At 52.7% G+C, this 15761-nt stretch overlaps 15 non-coding genes across 15 annotated transcripts; 12 read left to right on the top strand and 3 right to left on the bottom strand.

The window, feature by feature from the left end:
• Positions 1-46: 46 nt before the first annotated feature.
• Positions 47-119, top strand: trnav-uac (transfer RNA valine (anticodon UAC)). Its single transcript has one exon. It is a non-coding gene; the product is annotated as a tRNA-Val (tRNA).
• A 104-nt stretch (positions 120-223) lies between these two features.
• Positions 224-295, bottom strand: trnad-guc (transfer RNA aspartic acid (anticodon GUC)). The gene has a single exon. It is a non-coding gene; the product is annotated as a tRNA-Asp (tRNA).
• Positions 296-580: 285 nt separating this feature from the next.
• Positions 581-653, top strand: trnav-uac (transfer RNA valine (anticodon UAC)). The gene has a single exon. It is a non-coding gene; the product is annotated as a tRNA-Val (tRNA).
• A 104-nt stretch (positions 654-757) lies between these two features.
• Positions 758-829, bottom strand: trnad-guc (transfer RNA aspartic acid (anticodon GUC)). Its single transcript has one exon. It is a non-coding gene; the product is annotated as a tRNA-Asp (tRNA).
• Positions 830-1114: 285 nt separating this feature from the next.
• trnav-aac (transfer RNA valine (anticodon AAC)) lies at positions 1115-1187 on the top strand. Its single transcript has one exon. It is a non-coding gene; the product is annotated as a tRNA-Val (tRNA).
• Positions 1188-11850: 10663 nt separating this feature from the next.
• On the top strand, positions 11851-11923 carry trnav-uac (transfer RNA valine (anticodon UAC)). The gene has a single exon. It is a non-coding gene; the product is annotated as a tRNA-Val (tRNA).
• A 461-nt stretch (positions 11924-12384) lies between these two features.
• Positions 12385-12457, top strand: trnav-aac (transfer RNA valine (anticodon AAC)). The gene has a single exon. It is a non-coding gene; the product is annotated as a tRNA-Val (tRNA).
• Positions 12458-12918: 461 nt separating this feature from the next.
• On the top strand, positions 12919-12991 carry trnav-uac (transfer RNA valine (anticodon UAC)). The gene has a single exon. It is a non-coding gene; the product is annotated as a tRNA-Val (tRNA).
• A 461-nt stretch (positions 12992-13452) lies between these two features.
• Positions 13453-13525, top strand: trnav-aac (transfer RNA valine (anticodon AAC)). The gene has a single exon. It is a non-coding gene; the product is annotated as a tRNA-Val (tRNA).
• Positions 13526-13629: 104 nt separating this feature from the next.
• trnad-guc (transfer RNA aspartic acid (anticodon GUC)) lies at positions 13630-13701 on the bottom strand. Its single transcript has one exon. It is a non-coding gene; the product is annotated as a tRNA-Asp (tRNA).
• Positions 13702-13986: 285 nt separating this feature from the next.
• trnav-aac (transfer RNA valine (anticodon AAC)) lies at positions 13987-14059 on the top strand. Its single transcript has one exon. It is a non-coding gene; the product is annotated as a tRNA-Val (tRNA).
• Positions 14060-14520: 461 nt separating this feature from the next.
• On the top strand, positions 14521-14593 carry trnav-uac (transfer RNA valine (anticodon UAC)). Its single transcript has one exon. It is a non-coding gene; the product is annotated as a tRNA-Val (tRNA).
• Positions 14594-14834: 241 nt separating this feature from the next.
• Positions 14835-14907, top strand: trnav-aac (transfer RNA valine (anticodon AAC)). Its single transcript has one exon. It is a non-coding gene; the product is annotated as a tRNA-Val (tRNA).
• Positions 14908-15368: 461 nt separating this feature from the next.
• On the top strand, positions 15369-15441 carry trnav-uac (transfer RNA valine (anticodon UAC)). The gene has a single exon. It is a non-coding gene; the product is annotated as a tRNA-Val (tRNA).
• Positions 15442-15682: 241 nt separating this feature from the next.
• On the top strand, positions 15683-15755 carry trnav-uac (transfer RNA valine (anticodon UAC)). The gene has a single exon. It is a non-coding gene; the product is annotated as a tRNA-Val (tRNA).
• Positions 15756-15761: the final 6 nt, after the last annotated feature.

Below are 15761 nucleotides of genomic sequence, written 5' to 3'. Positions count from 1 at the left end.
ATCTTCCGCAAAGAGCAGGCATATGTTTAAAAGAAACCTAGCTGTGGTTTCCGTAGTGTAGTGGTTATCACGTTTGCCTTACACGCGAAAGGTCCCCAGTTCGAACCTGGGCGGAAACATTGACCTTTTTCCCGCCCTGTCTGCAAAAGAAAATTATTCACTTGGTCAATTAAAAAAGACTACGCTTCCAGTCTGACTATACGCTTACTGTTTGACGAAGACTCTCCCCGTCAGGGAATCGAACCCTGGTCTTCTGCATGACAGGCAGAGATACTGTCCACTATACTAACGAGGAATCACTCTGAAATCCTTATGCCAGATTTCTGGCCGTTGTGAAGAGAAGGTACGCACTTGAACACTTTCCCTTCCGGCAAAAATTCAGTCCTGGCTGGGTTTGATCAGTCCTCAACTTCCTAGCGGAAAACCACAGCCTCGTACATGTAGGAATTGATTCTCATCCCGACCGCTTTAGAACTGACGTCAAACTGTAGCATAGTGATGAAGGTCAAGTCATGATGAAGCCATCAGATCAAGATCTTCCGCAAAGAGCAGGGATATGTTCAAGAGAAACCTAGCCGTGGTTTTTGTAGTGTAGTGGTTATCACGTTCGCCTTACACGCGAAAGGTCCCCAGTTCGAAACTGGGCGGAAACATTGACCTTTATCCCGCCTTCTCTGCAAAAGAAAATTATTCACTTCGTCAATTAAAAAAGACTACGCTTCCAGTCTGAGCATACGCTTACTGTTTGACGAAGACTCTCCCCGTCAGGGAATCGAACCCTGGTCTTCTGCGTGACAGGCAGAGATACTGTCCACTATACTAACGAGGAATCACTCTGAAATCCTAATGCCAGATTTCCGGCCGTTGTGAAGAGAACGTACGCACTTGAACACTTTCCCTTCCGGCGAAAATTCAGTCCTGGCTGGGTTTGATCAGTCCTCAACTTCCTAGCGGAAAACCACAGCCTCGTACATGTAGGAATTGATTCTCATCCTGACCGCTTTAGAACTGACGTCAAACTGTAGCATAGTGATGAAGGTCAAGTCATGATGAAGCCATCAGATCAAGATCTTCCGCAAAGAGCAGGCATATGTTCAAAAGAAACCTAGCTGTGGTTTCCGTAGTGTAGTGGTTATCACGTTCGCCTAACACGCGAAAGGTCCCCAGTTCGAAACTGGGCGGAAACATTAACCTTTTTCCCGCCCTGTCTGCAAAAGAAAATTATTCACTTGGTCAATTAAAAAAGACTACGCTTCCAGTCTGACTATACGCTTACTGTTTGACGAAGACTCTCCCCGTCAGGGAATCGAAACCTGGTCTTCTGCGTGACAGGCAGAGATACTGTCCACTATACTAACGAGGAATCACTCTGAAATCCTTATGCCAGATTTCTGGCCGTTGTGAAGAGAAGGTACGCACTTGAACACTTTCCCTTCCGGCAAAAATTCAGTCCTGGCTGGGTTTGATCAGTCCTCAACTTCCTAGCGGAAAACCACAGCCTCGTACATGTAGGTGTGGTGTGGAGAGAGAGAGGACCCAAAAGCGGGATGCAGGAAAAATAATGCTTTTAATAGGAAGGTGCAAACTTAGAGGACGCCGCGAAGGCAGGCACAAAAACAGCAACTGAGGTCTTCAGAGAAAAAGGGGAACAGAAGATCTCCCGGTGAAACGGGGCATTAGAGGTCGAGGGCTGGGGAGAGGAGCGCTCTGCCCGTCGTTCCCGACAAAGCCGGCTGGCCGTAGTTCAGCTGGGACTCCTCCTGTTCGGCGGGACCGGACGCTGGATCTAGACAATGAACACAAGACACGGTAGGACAAAACTCGGCGTAAAGACTGAGGAGTGTGTCTCCTGTGTGGGTGGCAAAATAATCTGACAGGGAACAAAGGGAAAGGGGAGCTAGAAATAGCAGGAATAATTAACGTCATGGGGAACAGGTGTGTAACAATTGGTGTGAGAGGAGGGGGATGGAAAATGGGACTCAGCTGGTGAGTTGTGGACACGATGTATGAATAACTAAAGACCAGTAGGGGGGGGAAAGGGACAGGAGGAGCCCAAAACCATGACAGTGCCCCCATCTCAAGGAGCGCCGCTTGGCGCTCCCAAGGGGGGAACCTGGCGGGTGCGGAGGAAATCATCAACCAGAGAGCGGTCCAGGATGTCCCGTGAGGGGACCCAACTCCTCGCCTCAGGACCAAAGCCCTCCCAGTCAACTAAAAACTGGTGACCACGACCCCGCCGGCGCATATCCAGGAGTTTACGCACGGTGTAAATAGACTCATCCTCAGCGCGCACCGGAGGGGGCGGGGGCGCGCGGGGGGCGCGGGGGGGAGTGCGTACGACCGGTTTGATGCACGAGACATGGAAGACAGGGTGGACGCGACGAAGACCGGGGGGAAGTTTGAGCTTGACCACGACAGGATTAATGACCTTGGAAATCCGATAAGGTCCGATAAAGCGGCGGGCCAATTTGCGAGACGTGGTTTGGAGGGGTAAGTTACGAGTGGAAAGCCACACTTTCTGACCGCAAAGATACCTAGGGCTCTTAACCCGACGTCTGTCGGCATACTTGCGAGTGCGGGTCTTGGCACGGCAGAGCGCGGACCTAACTCTCCTCCAGGTGCGCTTACAACGGCGAATGAAAGCGTTTACCGACGGGACATTAGAGTCAGCCTCCTGTGAGGCAAACAAGGGAGGCTGGTAACCCAGGCAGCCGTAGAACGGGGACAGGCCGGTGGCAGACGTCGGCAACGAATTATGGGCATATTCTGCCCATGGCAGCTGATCTGCCCAAGAGGAAGGGTTACTAAATGCCAGACTACGCAGAAGACGACCCACGATCTGATTAGTGCGTTCGGCCTGACCATTGGTCTGGGGGTGGAACCCAGAGGACAGGCTGACGGCTGCACCCATAAGACGGCAGAATTCCTTCCAGAATAGGGACACGAATTGAGGGCCCCGGTCCGAGACGACGTCAGTGGGGAGACCGTGTAGCTTGAAGACATGCGTAGCAAGGACTTGGGCCATCTCCTTGGCTGAGGGGAGTTTAGCGAGGGGGATGAAATGCGCAGCCTTAGAAAATCGATCCACGACCGTGAGAATAACTGTGTTGCCAGCTGACGGGGGTAGACCAGTAATAAAATCAAGGGCAATGTGAGACCACGGACGGGACGGTGTGGGTAACGGTCTTAGAAATCCCGCTGGCGGGGCGCTGCTAGACTTAGTCTGCGCGCAAATGGTGCAGGCGGCGACGAAACGTCGTACATCACGGTCGAGAGTGGGCCACCAGAAGCGCTGGCGAATTGTGAACAGTGTTCCCCTGACGCCAGGATGGGCAGTCAGTTTAGAGGTATGAGCCCACCGGAGAACAGCTGACCGAACCACTACGGGAACGAAAAGGAGGTTCCTAGGTACCTTACGCGGAGCGACAGAGTGAGACAAGGCGCGTTTAACAATTCTTTCTATTCCCCAGACAACAGACCCGATAACTCGTGAGGGGGGGATGACCTCCTTAGGCGCGGAGGAGGTGTCTGGGGAATCGAAGAGGCGTGAGAGTGCGTCGGGCTTCACGTTCTTAGAGCCCGGACGAAACGAAATGGAGAAGTCGAAACGGGTAAAGAATAAGGACCAACGAGCCTGTCGAGCATTAAGTCTCTTCGCAGATCGGATGTACTCTAGGTTGCGGTGATCCGTCCAAACGACAAACGGCACGGTAGAGCCCTCCAGCCACTGACGCCACTCCTCCAGAGCCATGCGAATGGCCAACAACTCGCGGTTACCAACGTCGTAGTTGCGCTCTGCGGGCGAAAGGCGGTGAGAAAAAAAAGCGCACGGATGCACCTTATTATCAGAAGAGGAGCGTTGGGAAAGGACGGCCCCAACACCCACCTCCGACGCGTCGACCTCGACAATAAACTGCTTGGAGCTGTCAGGGGTGACGAGAATAGGCGCCGTGGTGAAAAGGGATTTGAGACGATCAAACGCTCTCTGCGCGGATTCTGTCCACTTGAAACCTGACCTTACTGATGTTAAAGCGGTAAGGGGCGCTGCGACTTGACTGAAGTTGCGTATAAAACGTCGATAAAAATTAGCAAAGCCCAGGAAACGCTGGAGCGCGACACGGGAGTCAGGGGTGGGCCACTCCGTAACCGCCTTTACCTTAGAGACGTCCATACTCACCCCCTCGGCTGAGATAACGGAACCGAGGAAGGAGACGGAAGACGCGTGAAAGGTGCATTTCTCTGCCTTAACGAATAGGCGGTTCTCGAGGAGGCGTTGCAGAACACGGCGCACCTGTTGTACGTGGACCTGGAGGGACGGGGAGAAGATTAATATATCGTCCAGATAAACAAAGACGAAGATATTCAGCATGTCTCTTAGAACGTCGTTAATTAAGGCCTGGAAGACGGCCGGAGCGTTGACGAGGCCGAACGGGAGTACCCGATACTCAAAGTGCCCTAACGGTGTATTAAACGCGGTCTTCCATTCATCTCCCTCCTTAATGCGGATGAGATGGTACGCGTTACGAAGGTCCAGCTTGGTAAAAACCTTGGCTCCCTGTAACAAGTCAAATGCAGACGACATGAGCGGCAAGGGATAGCGATTCTTAATGGTTATGTCGTTAAGCCCCCGGTAGTCGATACACGGACGCAGAGTGCCGTCCTTCTTCTTAACGAAGAAAAAACCGGCACCAGCAGGTGAGGCGGAAGGCACGATAGTTCCGGCGCTAAGGGATTCTGACAGATACTTCTCTAGTGCTTCGCGTTCTGGGGCGGACAGGGCGAACAATCTACCGCGCGGGGGCGTGGTCCCGGGACGCAGGTCGATAGCGCCATCATATGGACGATGGGGAGGGAGAGAAGTAGCCCGTGAACGGCTGAAGACCGCTCTCAGGTCATGATACTCCTCCGGTACCCCGGCCAAGTCACCCGGCTCCTCCTGTAACACAGCGACAGGAGAGACGGGGGGGTTAGCAGACAACAAACATTCGACATGACAAGACAGGTTCCAAGAGAGGATGGAACCAGTGGACCAGTTAATATGAGGGTTATGTTTGGCTAACCAGGGGTGCCCCAGCACTAACGGGGCAAAGGGGGAGCGAAACACTAAAAAGGAAAGAGTCTCATGGTGATTGCCGGAAACAGTGAGCGATAAGGGAGTGGACTGGAGGTGGACCCTAGGTAGGGAGCTACCATCTAGGGCAAAAAGGGGGGTGACCCCCCCGCGTTCCTTCAACGGGATACCTTGCTTTCGGGCCCATGTCTCATCGAGAAAATTCCCTTCTGCCCCAGAGTCTATTAAGGCGTTACATGAGACCGATGACCCCGCCCACCGCAGGGCTACTGGAATCAGGGTGCACGATTTTGACGGAGAGATGGAAGTAGCGCTCGCCAGTAATCCCTCCTCTACTGTCGAGCGCTGGCTTTTACTGGACAGGTTGACACGAAGTGGGTGGCCGCGCCACAGTACATGCAGAGACGGTTTGTGATGCGACGCTCCTTCTCCTTAGCGGTAAGGCGCAGTCCACCCAGCTGCATGGGCTCCGGTTCAGCCCGGGGGTTAGGGTGGGAGTGGGTGGGGGAGGCGGCCGGTTGAGGAATGTCCACCACCCTGGAGCGATGACGAAGGTCAAATCTCTTCTCGATTCTTATTGCCAGTTCAATAAGAGGGTCGAGGCGAGTAGGCAGCTCACGGGCGATCACCTCGTCCTTGATGCTGGCCCGGAGGCCCTCCAGGAAGCGCGCAACGAGCGCCGGCTCGTTCCAGCCGCAGGTGGTGGATAGGGTGCGGAACTCGATAGAATAATCCGCAACTGAGCGTCCTTCTTGACGGAGGGTGGACAGGATGCGAGAAGCCTCTTCGCCATGAGCCGATCGATCGAACACCCGTATCATCTCCTCCTTAAACAAGTCAAATTGGGTGATGTAGTCAACCCCAGCCTCCCATGCAGCGGTGCCCCACTCACGAGCGCGTCCGGTTAGGAGCGAGATGACGTAGGCGACTCGCGCTCGCTCTCTAGCGTAGGTGACAGGCTGAAGTGAGAACACCAGTTCACACTGAGTGAGGAAGGCTCGACACTGTGTGGGCTCACCGGAGTAACAGGGGGGATTATTGACCCTGGGCTCTGGGGGTTCCAAGTCCCTGGAAGCAGCAGGAGAGGCTCTCCTGAGGTGGTGGACCTGGGCGGACAAGTCCGAAAGTTGGGCGGCCAGGGAATCCACCGCATGGCGAGCAGCGGCTAGCTCCGAGTCGTGTCTCCCGAGCATGGCTCCTTGCGCTTCGACAGCTGCACGAATCGGGTGTTCATCCGCTGGGTCCATTGTTGGTCAGATTATTCTGTGGTGTGGAGAGAGAGAGGACCCAAAAGCGGGATGCAGGAAAAATAATGCTTTTAATAGGAAGGTGCAAACTTAGAGGACGCCGCGAAGGCAGGCACAAAAACAGCAACTGAGGTCTTCAGAGAAAAAGGGGAACAGAAGATCTCCCGGTGAAACGGGGCATTAGAGGTCGAGGGCTGGGGAGAGGAGCGCTCTGCCCGTCGTTCCCGACAAAGCCGGCTGGCCGTAGTTCAGCTGGGACTCCTCCTGTTCGGCGGGACCGGACGCTGGATCTAGACAATGAACACAAAACACGGTAGGACAAAACTCGGCGTAAAGACTGAGGAGTGTGTCTCCTGTGTGGGTGGCAAAATAATCTGACAGGGAACAAAGGGAAAGGGGAGCTAGAAATAGCAGGAATAATTAACGTCATGGGGAACAGGTGTGTAACAATTGGTGTGAGAGGAGGGGGATGGAAAATGGGACTCAGCTGGTGAGTTGTGGACACGATGTATGAATAACTAAAGACCAGTAGGGGGGGGAAAGGGACAGGAGGAGCCCAAAACCATGACAGTGCCCCCATCTCAAGGAGCGCCGCTTGGCGCTCCCAAGGGGGGAACCTGGCGGGTGCGGAGGAAATCATCAACCAGAGAGCGGTCCAGGATGTCCCGTGAGGGGACCCAACTCCTCGCCTCAGGACCAAAGCCCTCCCAGTCAACTAAAAACTGGTGACCACGACCCCGCCGGCGCATATCCAGGAGTTTACGCACGGTGTAAATAGACTCATCCTCAGCGCGCACCGGAGGGGGCGGGGGCGCGCGGGGGGCGCGGGGGGGAGTGCGTACGACCGGTTTGATGCACGAGACATGGAAGACAGGGTGGACGCGACGAAGACCGGGGGGAAGTTTGAGCTTGACCACGACAGGATTAATGACCTTGGAAATCCGATAAGGTCCGATAAAGCGGCGGGCCAATTTGCGAGACGTGGTTTGGAGGGGTAAGTTACGAGTGGAAAGCCACACTTTCTGACCGCAAAGATACCTAGGGCTCTTAACCCGACGTCTGTCGGCATACTTGCGAGTGCGGGTCTTGGCACGGCAGAGCGCGGACCTAACTCTCCTCCAGGTGCGCTTACAACGGCGAATGAAAGCGTTTACCGACGGGACATTAGAGTCAGCCTCCTGTGAGGCAAACAAGGGAGGCTGGTAACCCAGGCAGCCGTAGAACGGGGACAGGCCGGTGGCAGACGTCGGCAACGAATTATGGGCATATTCTGCCCATGGCAGCTGATCTGCCCAAGAGGAAGGGTTACTAAATGCCAGACTACGCAGAAGACGACCCACGATCTGATTAGTGCGTTCGGCCTGACCATTGGTCTGGGGGTGGAACCCAGAGGACAGGCTGACGGCTGCACCCATAAGACGGCAGAATTCCTTCCAGAATAGGGACACGAATTGAGGGCCCCGGTCCGAGACGACGTCAGTGGGGAGACCGTGTAGCTTGAAGACATGCGTAGCAAGGACTTGGGCCATCTCCTTGGCTGAGGGGAGTTTAGCGAGGGGGATGAAATGCGCAGCCTTAGAAAATCGATCCACGACCGTGAGAATAACTGTGTTGCCAGCTGACGGGGGTAGACCAGTAATAAAATCAAGGGCAATGTGAGACCACGGACGGGACGGTGTGGGTAACGGTCTTAGAAATCCCGCTGGCGGGGCGCTGCTAGACTTAGTCTGCGCGCAAATGGTGCAGGCGGCGACGAAACGTCGTACATCACGGTCGAGAGTGGGCCACCAGAAGCGCTGGCGAATTGTGAACAGTGTTCCCCTGACGCCAGGATGGGCAGTCAGTTTAGAGGTATGAGCCCACCGGAGAACAGCTGACCGAACCACTACGGGAACGAAAAGGAGGTTCCTAGGTACCTTACGCGGAGCGACAGAGTGAGACAAGGCGCGTTTAACAATTCTTTCTATTCCCCAGACAACAGACCCGATAACTCGTGAGGGGGGGATGACCTCCTTAGGCGCGGAGGAGGTGTCTGGGGAATCGAAGAGGCGTGAGAGTGCGTCGGGCTTCACGTTCTTAGAGCCCGGACGAAACGAAATGGAGAAGTCGAAACGGGTAAAGAATAAGGACCAACGAGCCTGTCGAGCATTAAGTCTCTTCGCAGATCGGATGTACTCTAGGTTGCGGTGATCCGTCCAAACGACAAACGGCACGGTAGAGCCCTCCAGCCACTGACGCCACTCCTCCAGAGCCATGCGAATGGCCAACAACTCGCGGTTACCAACGTCGTAGTTGCGCTCTGCGGGCGAAAGGCGGTGAGAAAAAAAAGCGCACGGATGCACCTTATTATCAGAAGAGGAGCGTTGGGAAAGGACGGCCCCAACACCCACCTCCGACGCGTCGACCTCGACAATAAACTGCTTGGAGCTGTCAGGGGTGACGAGAATAGGCGCCGTGGTGAAAAGGGATTTGAGACGATCAAACGCTCTCTGCGCGGATTCTGTCCACTTGAAACCTGACCTTACTGATGTTAAAGCGGTAAGGGGCGCTGCGACTTGACTGAAGTTGCGTATAAAACGTCGATAAAAATTAGCAAAGCCCAGGAAACGCTGGAGCGCGACACGGGAGTCAGGGGTGGGCCACTCCGTAACCGCCTTTACCTTAGAGACGTCCATACTCACCCCCTCGGCTGAGATAACGGAACCGAGGAAGGAGACGGAAGACGCGTGAAAGGTGCATTTCTCTGCCTTAACGAATAGGCGGTTCTCGAGGAGGCGTTGCAGAACACGGCGCACCTGTTGTACGTGGACCTGGAGGGACGGGGAGAAGATTAATATATCGTCCAGATAAACAAAGACGAAGATATTCAGCATGTCTCTTAGAACGTCGTTAATTAAGGCCTGGAAGACGGCCGGAGCGTTGACGAGGCCGAACGGGAGTACCCGATACTCAAAGTGCCCTAACGGTGTATTAAACGCGGTCTTCCATTCATCTCCCTCCTTAATGCGGATGAGATGGTACGCGTTACGAAGGTCCAGCTTGGTAAAAACCTTGGCTCCCTGTAACAAGTCAAATGCAGACGACATGAGCGGCAAGGGATAGCGATTCTTAATGGTTATGTCGTTAAGCCCCCGGTAGTCGATACACGGACGCAGAGTGCCGTCCTTCTTCTTAACGAAGAAAAAACCGGCACCAGCAGGTGAGGCGGAAGGCACGATAGTTCCGGCGCTAAGGGATTCTGACAGATACTTCTCTAGTGCTTCGCGTTCTGGGGCGGACAGGGCGAACAATCTACCGCGCGGGGGCGTGGTCCCGGGACGCAGGTCGATAGCGCCATCATATGGACGATGGGGAGGGAGAGAAGTAGCCCGTGAACGGCTGAAGACCGCTCTCAGGTCATGATACTCCTCCGGTACCCCGGCCAAGTCACCCGGCTCCTCCTGTAACACAGCGACAGGAGAGACGGGGGGGTTAGCAGACAACAAACATTCGACATGACAAGACAGGTTCCAAGAGAGGATGGAACCAGTGGACCAGTTAATATGAGGGTTATGTTTGGCTAACCAGGGGTGCCCCAGCACTAACGGGGCAAAGGGGGAGCGAAACACTAAAAAGGAAAGAGTCTCATGGTGATTGCCGGAAACAGTGAGCGATAAGGGAGTGGACTGGAGGTGGACCCTAGGTAGGGAGCTACCATCTAGGGCAAAAAGGGGGGTGACCCCCCCGCGTTCCTTCAACGGGATACCTTGCTTTCGGGCCCATGTCTCATCGAGAAAATTCCCTTCTGCCCCAGAGTCTATTAAGGCGTTACATGAGACCGATGACCCCGCCCACCGCAGGGCTACTGGAATCAGGGTGCACGATTTTGACGGAGAGATGGAAGTAGCGCTCGCCAGTAATCCCTCCTCTACTGTCGAGCGCTGGCTTTTACTGGACAGGTTGACACGAAGTGGGTGGCCGCGCCACAGTACATGCAGAGACGGTTTGTGATGCGACGCTCCTTCTCCTTAGCGGTAAGGCGCAGTCCACCCAGCTGCATGGGCTCCGGTTCAGCCCGGGGGTTAGGGTGGGAGTGGGTGGGGGAGGCGGCCGGTTGAGGAATGTCCACCACCCTGGAGCGATGACGAAGGTCAAATCTCTTCTCGATTCTTATTGCCAGTTCAATAAGAGGGTCGAGGCGAGTAGGCAGCTCACGGGCGATCACCTCGTCCTTGATGCTGGCCCGGAGGCCCTCCAGGAAGCGCGCAACGAGCGCCGGCTCGTTCCAGCCGCAGGTGGTGGATAGGGTGCGGAACTCGATAGAATAATCCGCAACTGAGCGTCCTTCTTGACGGAGGGTGGACAGGATGCGAGAAGCCTCTTCGCCATGAGCCGATCGATCGAACACCCGTATCATCTCCTCCTTAAACAAGTCAAATTGGGTGATGTAGTCAACCCCAGCCTCCCATGCAGCGGTGCCCCACTCACGAGCGCGTCCGGTTAGGAGCGAGATGACGTAGGCGACTCGCGCTCGCTCTCTAGCGTAGGTGACAGGCTGAAGTGAGAACACCAGTTCACACTGAGTGAGGAAGGCTCGACACTGTGTGGGCTCACCGGAGTAACAGGGGGGATTATTGACCCTGGGCTCTGGGGGTTCCAAGTCCCTGGAAGCAGCAGGAGAGGCTCTCCTGAGGTGGTGGACCTGGGCGGACAAGTCCGAAAGTTGGGCGGCCAGGGAATCCACCGCATGGCGAGCAGCGGCTAGCTCCGAGTCGTGTCTCCCGAGCATGGCTCCTTGCGCTTCGACAGCTGCACGAATCGGGTGTTCATCCGCTGGGTCCATTGTTGGTCAGATTATTCTGTGGTGTGGAGAGAGAGAGGACCCAAAAGCGGGATGCAGGAAAAATAATGCTTTTAATAGGAAGGTGCAAACTTAGAGGACGCCGCGAAGGCAGGCACAAAAACAGCAACTGAGGTCTTCAGAGAAAAAGGGGAACAGAAGATCTCCCGGTGAAACGGGGCATTAGAGGTCGAGGGCTGGGGAGAGGAGCGCTCTGCCCGTCGTTCCCGACAAAGCCGGCTGGCCGTAGTTCAGCTGGGACTCCTCCTGTTCGGCGGGACCGGACGCTGGATCTAGACAATGAACACAAAACACGGTAGGACAAAACTCGGCGTAAAGACTGAGGAGTGTGTCTCCTGTGTGGGTGGCAAAATAATCTGACAGGGAACAAAGGGAAAGGGGAGCTAGAAATAGCAGGAATAATTAACGTCATGGGGAACAGGTGTGTAACAATTGGTGTGAGAGGAGGGGGATGGAAAATGGGACTCAGCTGGTGAGTTGTGGACACGATGTATGAATAACTAAAGACCAGTAGGGGGGGGAAAGGGACAGGAGGAGCCCAAAACCATGACAGTAGGAATTGATTCTCATCCCGACCGCTTTAGAACTGACTTCAAACTGTAGCATAGTGATGAAGGTCAAGTCATGATGAAGCCATCAGATCAAGATCTTCCGCAAAGAGCAGGGATATGTTCAAGAGAAACCTAGCCGTGGTTTTTGTAGTGTAGTGGTTATCACGTTCGCCTTACACGCGAAAGGTCCCCAGTTCGAAACTGGGCGGAAACATTGACCTTTATCCCGCCTTCTCTGCAAAAGAAAATTATTCACTTCGTCAATTAAAAAAGACTACGCTTCCAGTCTGAGCATATGCTTACTGTTTGACAAAGACTCTCCCCGTCAGGGAATCGAAACCTGGTCTTCTGCATGACAGGCAGAGATACTGTCCACTATACTAACGAGGAATCACTCTGAAATCCTAATGCCAGATTTCTGGCCGTTGTGAAGAGAACGTACGCACTTGAACACTTTCCCTTCCGGCGAAAATTCAGTCCTGGCTGGGTTTGATCAGTCCTCAACTTCCTAGCGGAAAACCACAGCCTCGTACATGTAGGAATTGATTCTCATCCTGACCGCTTTAGAACTGACGTCAAACTGTAGCATAGTGATGAAGGTCAAGTCATGATGAAGCCATCAGATCAAGATCTTCCGCAAAGAGCAGGCATATGTTCAAAAGAAACCTAGCTGTGGTTTCCGTAGTGTAGTGGTTATCACGTTCGCCTAACACGCGAAAGGTCCCCAGTTCGAAACTGGGCGGAAACATTAACCTTTTTCCCGCCCTGTCTGCAAAAGAAAATTATTCACTTGGTCAATTAAAAAAGACTACGCTTCCAGTCTGACTATACGCTTACTGTTTGACGAAGACTCTCCCCGTCAGGGAATCGAAACCTGGTCTTCTGCGTGACAGGCAGAGATACTGTCCACTATACTAACGAGGAATCACTCTGAAATCCTTATGCCAGATTTCTGGCCGTTGTGAAGAGAAGGTACGCACTTGAACACTTTCCCTTCCGGCAAAAATTCAGTCCTGGCTGGGTTTGATCAGTCCTCAACTTCCTAGCGGAAAACCACAGCCTCGTACATGTAGGAATTGATTCTCATCCCGACCGCTTTAGAACTGACTTCAAACTGTAGCATAGTGATGAAGGTCAAGTCATGATGAAGCCATCAGATCAAGATCTTCCGCAAAGAGCAGGGATATGTTCAAGAGAAACCTAGCCGTGGTTTTTGTAGTGTAGTGGTTATCACGTTCGCCTTACACGCGAAAGGTCCCCAGTTCGAAACTGGGCGGAAACATTGACCTTTATCCCGCCTTCTCTGCAAAAGAAAATTATTCACTTCGTCAATTAAAAAAGACTACGCTTCCAGTCTGAGCATACGCTTACTGTTTGACGAAGACTCTCCCCGTCAGGGAATCGAAACCTGGTCTTCTGCGTGACAGGCAGAGATACTGTCCACTATACTAACGAGGAATCACTCTGAAATCCTAATGCCAGATTTCTGGCCGTTGTGAAGAGAACGTACGCACTTGAACACTTTCCCTTCCGGCGAAAATTCAGTCCTGGCTGGGTTTGATCAGTCCTCAACTTCCTAGCGGAAAACCACAGCCTCGTACATGTAGGAATTGATTCTCATCCCGACCGCTTTAGAACTGACGTCAAACTGTAGCATAGTGATGAAGGTCAAGTCATGATGAAGCCATCAGATCAAGATCTTCCGCAAAGAGCAGGCATATGTTCAAAAGAAACCTAGCTGTGGTTTCCGTAGTGTAGTGGTTATCACGTTCGCCTAACACGCGAAAGGTCCCCAGTTCGAAACTGGGCGGAAACATTAACCTTTTTCCCGCCCTGTCTGCAAAAGAAAATTATTCACTTGGTCAATTAAAAAAGACTACGCTTCCAGTCTGAGCATACGCTTACTGTTTGACGAAGACTCTCCCCGTCAGGGAATCGAACCCTGGTCTTCTGCGTGACAGGCAGAGATACTGTCCACTATACTAACGAGGAATCACTCTGAAATCCTAATGCCAGATTTCTGGCCGTTGTGAAGAGAACGTACGCACTTGAACACTTTCCCTTCCGGCGAAAATTCAGTCCTGGCTGGGTTTGATCAGTCCTCAACTTCCTAGCGGAAAACCACAGCCTCGTACATGTAGGAATTGATTCTCATCCCGACCGCTTTAGAACTGACGTCAAACTGTAGCATAGTGATGAAGGTCAAGTCATGATGAAGCCATCAGATCAAGATCTTCCGCAAAGAGCAGGCATATGTTCAAAAGAAACCTAGCTGTGGTTTCCGTAGTGTAGTGGTTATCACGTTCGCCTAACACGCGAAAGGTCCCCAGTTCGAAACTGGGCGGAAACATTAACCTTTTTCCCGCCCTGTCTGCAAAAGAAAATTATTCACTTGGTCAATTAAAAAAGACTACGCTTCCAGTCTGACTATACGCTTACTGTTTGACGAAGACTCTCCCCGTCAGGGAATCGAAACCTGGTCTTCTGCGTGACAGGCAGAGATACTGTCCACTATACTAACGAGGAATCACTCTGAAATCCTTATGCCAGATTTCTGGCCGTTGTGAAGAGAAGGTACGCACTTGAACACTTTCCCTTCCGGCGAAAATTCAGTACTGGCTGGATTTGATCAGTCCTCAACTTCCTAGCGGAAAACCACAGCCTCGTACATGTAGGAATTGATTCTCATCCCGACCGCTTTAGAACTGACGTCAAACTGTAGCATAGTGATGAAGGTCAAGTCATGATGAAGCCATCAGATCAAGATCTTCCGCAAAGAGCAGGGATATGTTCAAGAGAAACCTAGCCGTGGTTTTTGTAGTGTAGTGGTTATCACGTTCGCCTTACACGCGAAAGGTCCCCAGTTCGAAACTGGGCGGAAACATTGACCTTTATCCCGCCTTCTCTGCCTTCCGGCGAAAATTCAGTCCTGGCTGGGTTTGATCAGTCCTCAACTTCCTAGCGGAAAACCACAGCCTCGTACATGTAGGAATTGATTCTCATCCCGACCGCTTTAGAACTGACGTCAAACTGTAGCATAGTGATGAAGGTCAAGTCATGATGAAGCCATCAGATCAAGATCTTCCGCAAAGAGCAGGCATATGTTCAAAAGAAACCTAGCTGTGGTTTCCGTAGTGTAGTGGTTATCACGTTCGCCTAACACGCGAAAGGTCCCCAGTTCGAAACTGGGCGGAAACATTAACCTTTTTCCCGCCCTGTCTGCAAAAGAAAATTATTCACTTGGTCAATTAAAAAAGACTACGCTTCCAGTCTGACTATACGCTTACTGTTTGACGAAGACTCTCCCCGTCAGGGAATCGAAACCTGGTCTTCTGCGTGACAGGCAGAGATACTGTCCACTATACTAACGAGGAATCACTCTGAAATCCTTATGCCAGATTTCTGGCCGTTGTGAAGAGAAGGTACGCACTTGAACACTTTCCCTTCCGGCGAAAATTCAGTACTGGCTGGATTTGATCAGTCCTCAACTTCCTAGCGGAAAACCACAGCCTCGTACATGTAGGAATTGATTCTCATCCCGACCGCTTTAGAACTGACGTCAAACTGTAGCATAGTGATGAAGGTCAAGTCATGATGAAGCCATCAGATCAAGATCTTCCGCAAAGAGCAGGGATATGTTCAAGAGAAACCTAGCCGTGGTTTTTGTAGTGTAGTGGTTATCACGTTCGCCTTACACGCGAAAGGTCCCCAGTTCGAAACTGGGCGGAAACATTGACCTTTATCCCGCCTTCTCTGCCTTCCGGCGAAAATTCAGTCCTGGCTGGGTTTGATCAGTCCTCAACTTCCTAGCGGAAAACCACAGCCTCGTACATGTAGGAATTGATTCTCATCCCGACCGCTTTAGAACTGACGTCAAACTGTAGCATAGTGATGAAGGTCAAGTCATGATGAAGCCATCAGATCAAGATCTTCCGCAAAGAGCAGGCATATGTTCAAAAGAAACCTAGCTGTGGTTTCCGTAGTGTAGTGGTTATCACGTTCGCCTTACACGCGAAAGGTCCCCAGTTCGAAACTGGGCGGAAACATTGACC

The sequence above is a fragment of the Pungitius pungitius genome, unplaced genomic scaffold (assembly GCF_949316345.1).
Source record: "Pungitius pungitius unplaced genomic scaffold, fPunPun2.1 scaffold_33, whole genome shotgun sequence".
NCBI classification, from domain to species: domain Eukaryota; kingdom Metazoa; phylum Chordata; class Actinopteri; order Perciformes; family Gasterosteidae; genus Pungitius; species Pungitius pungitius.
This window is presented reverse-complemented; position numbering and strand designations above follow the sequence as displayed.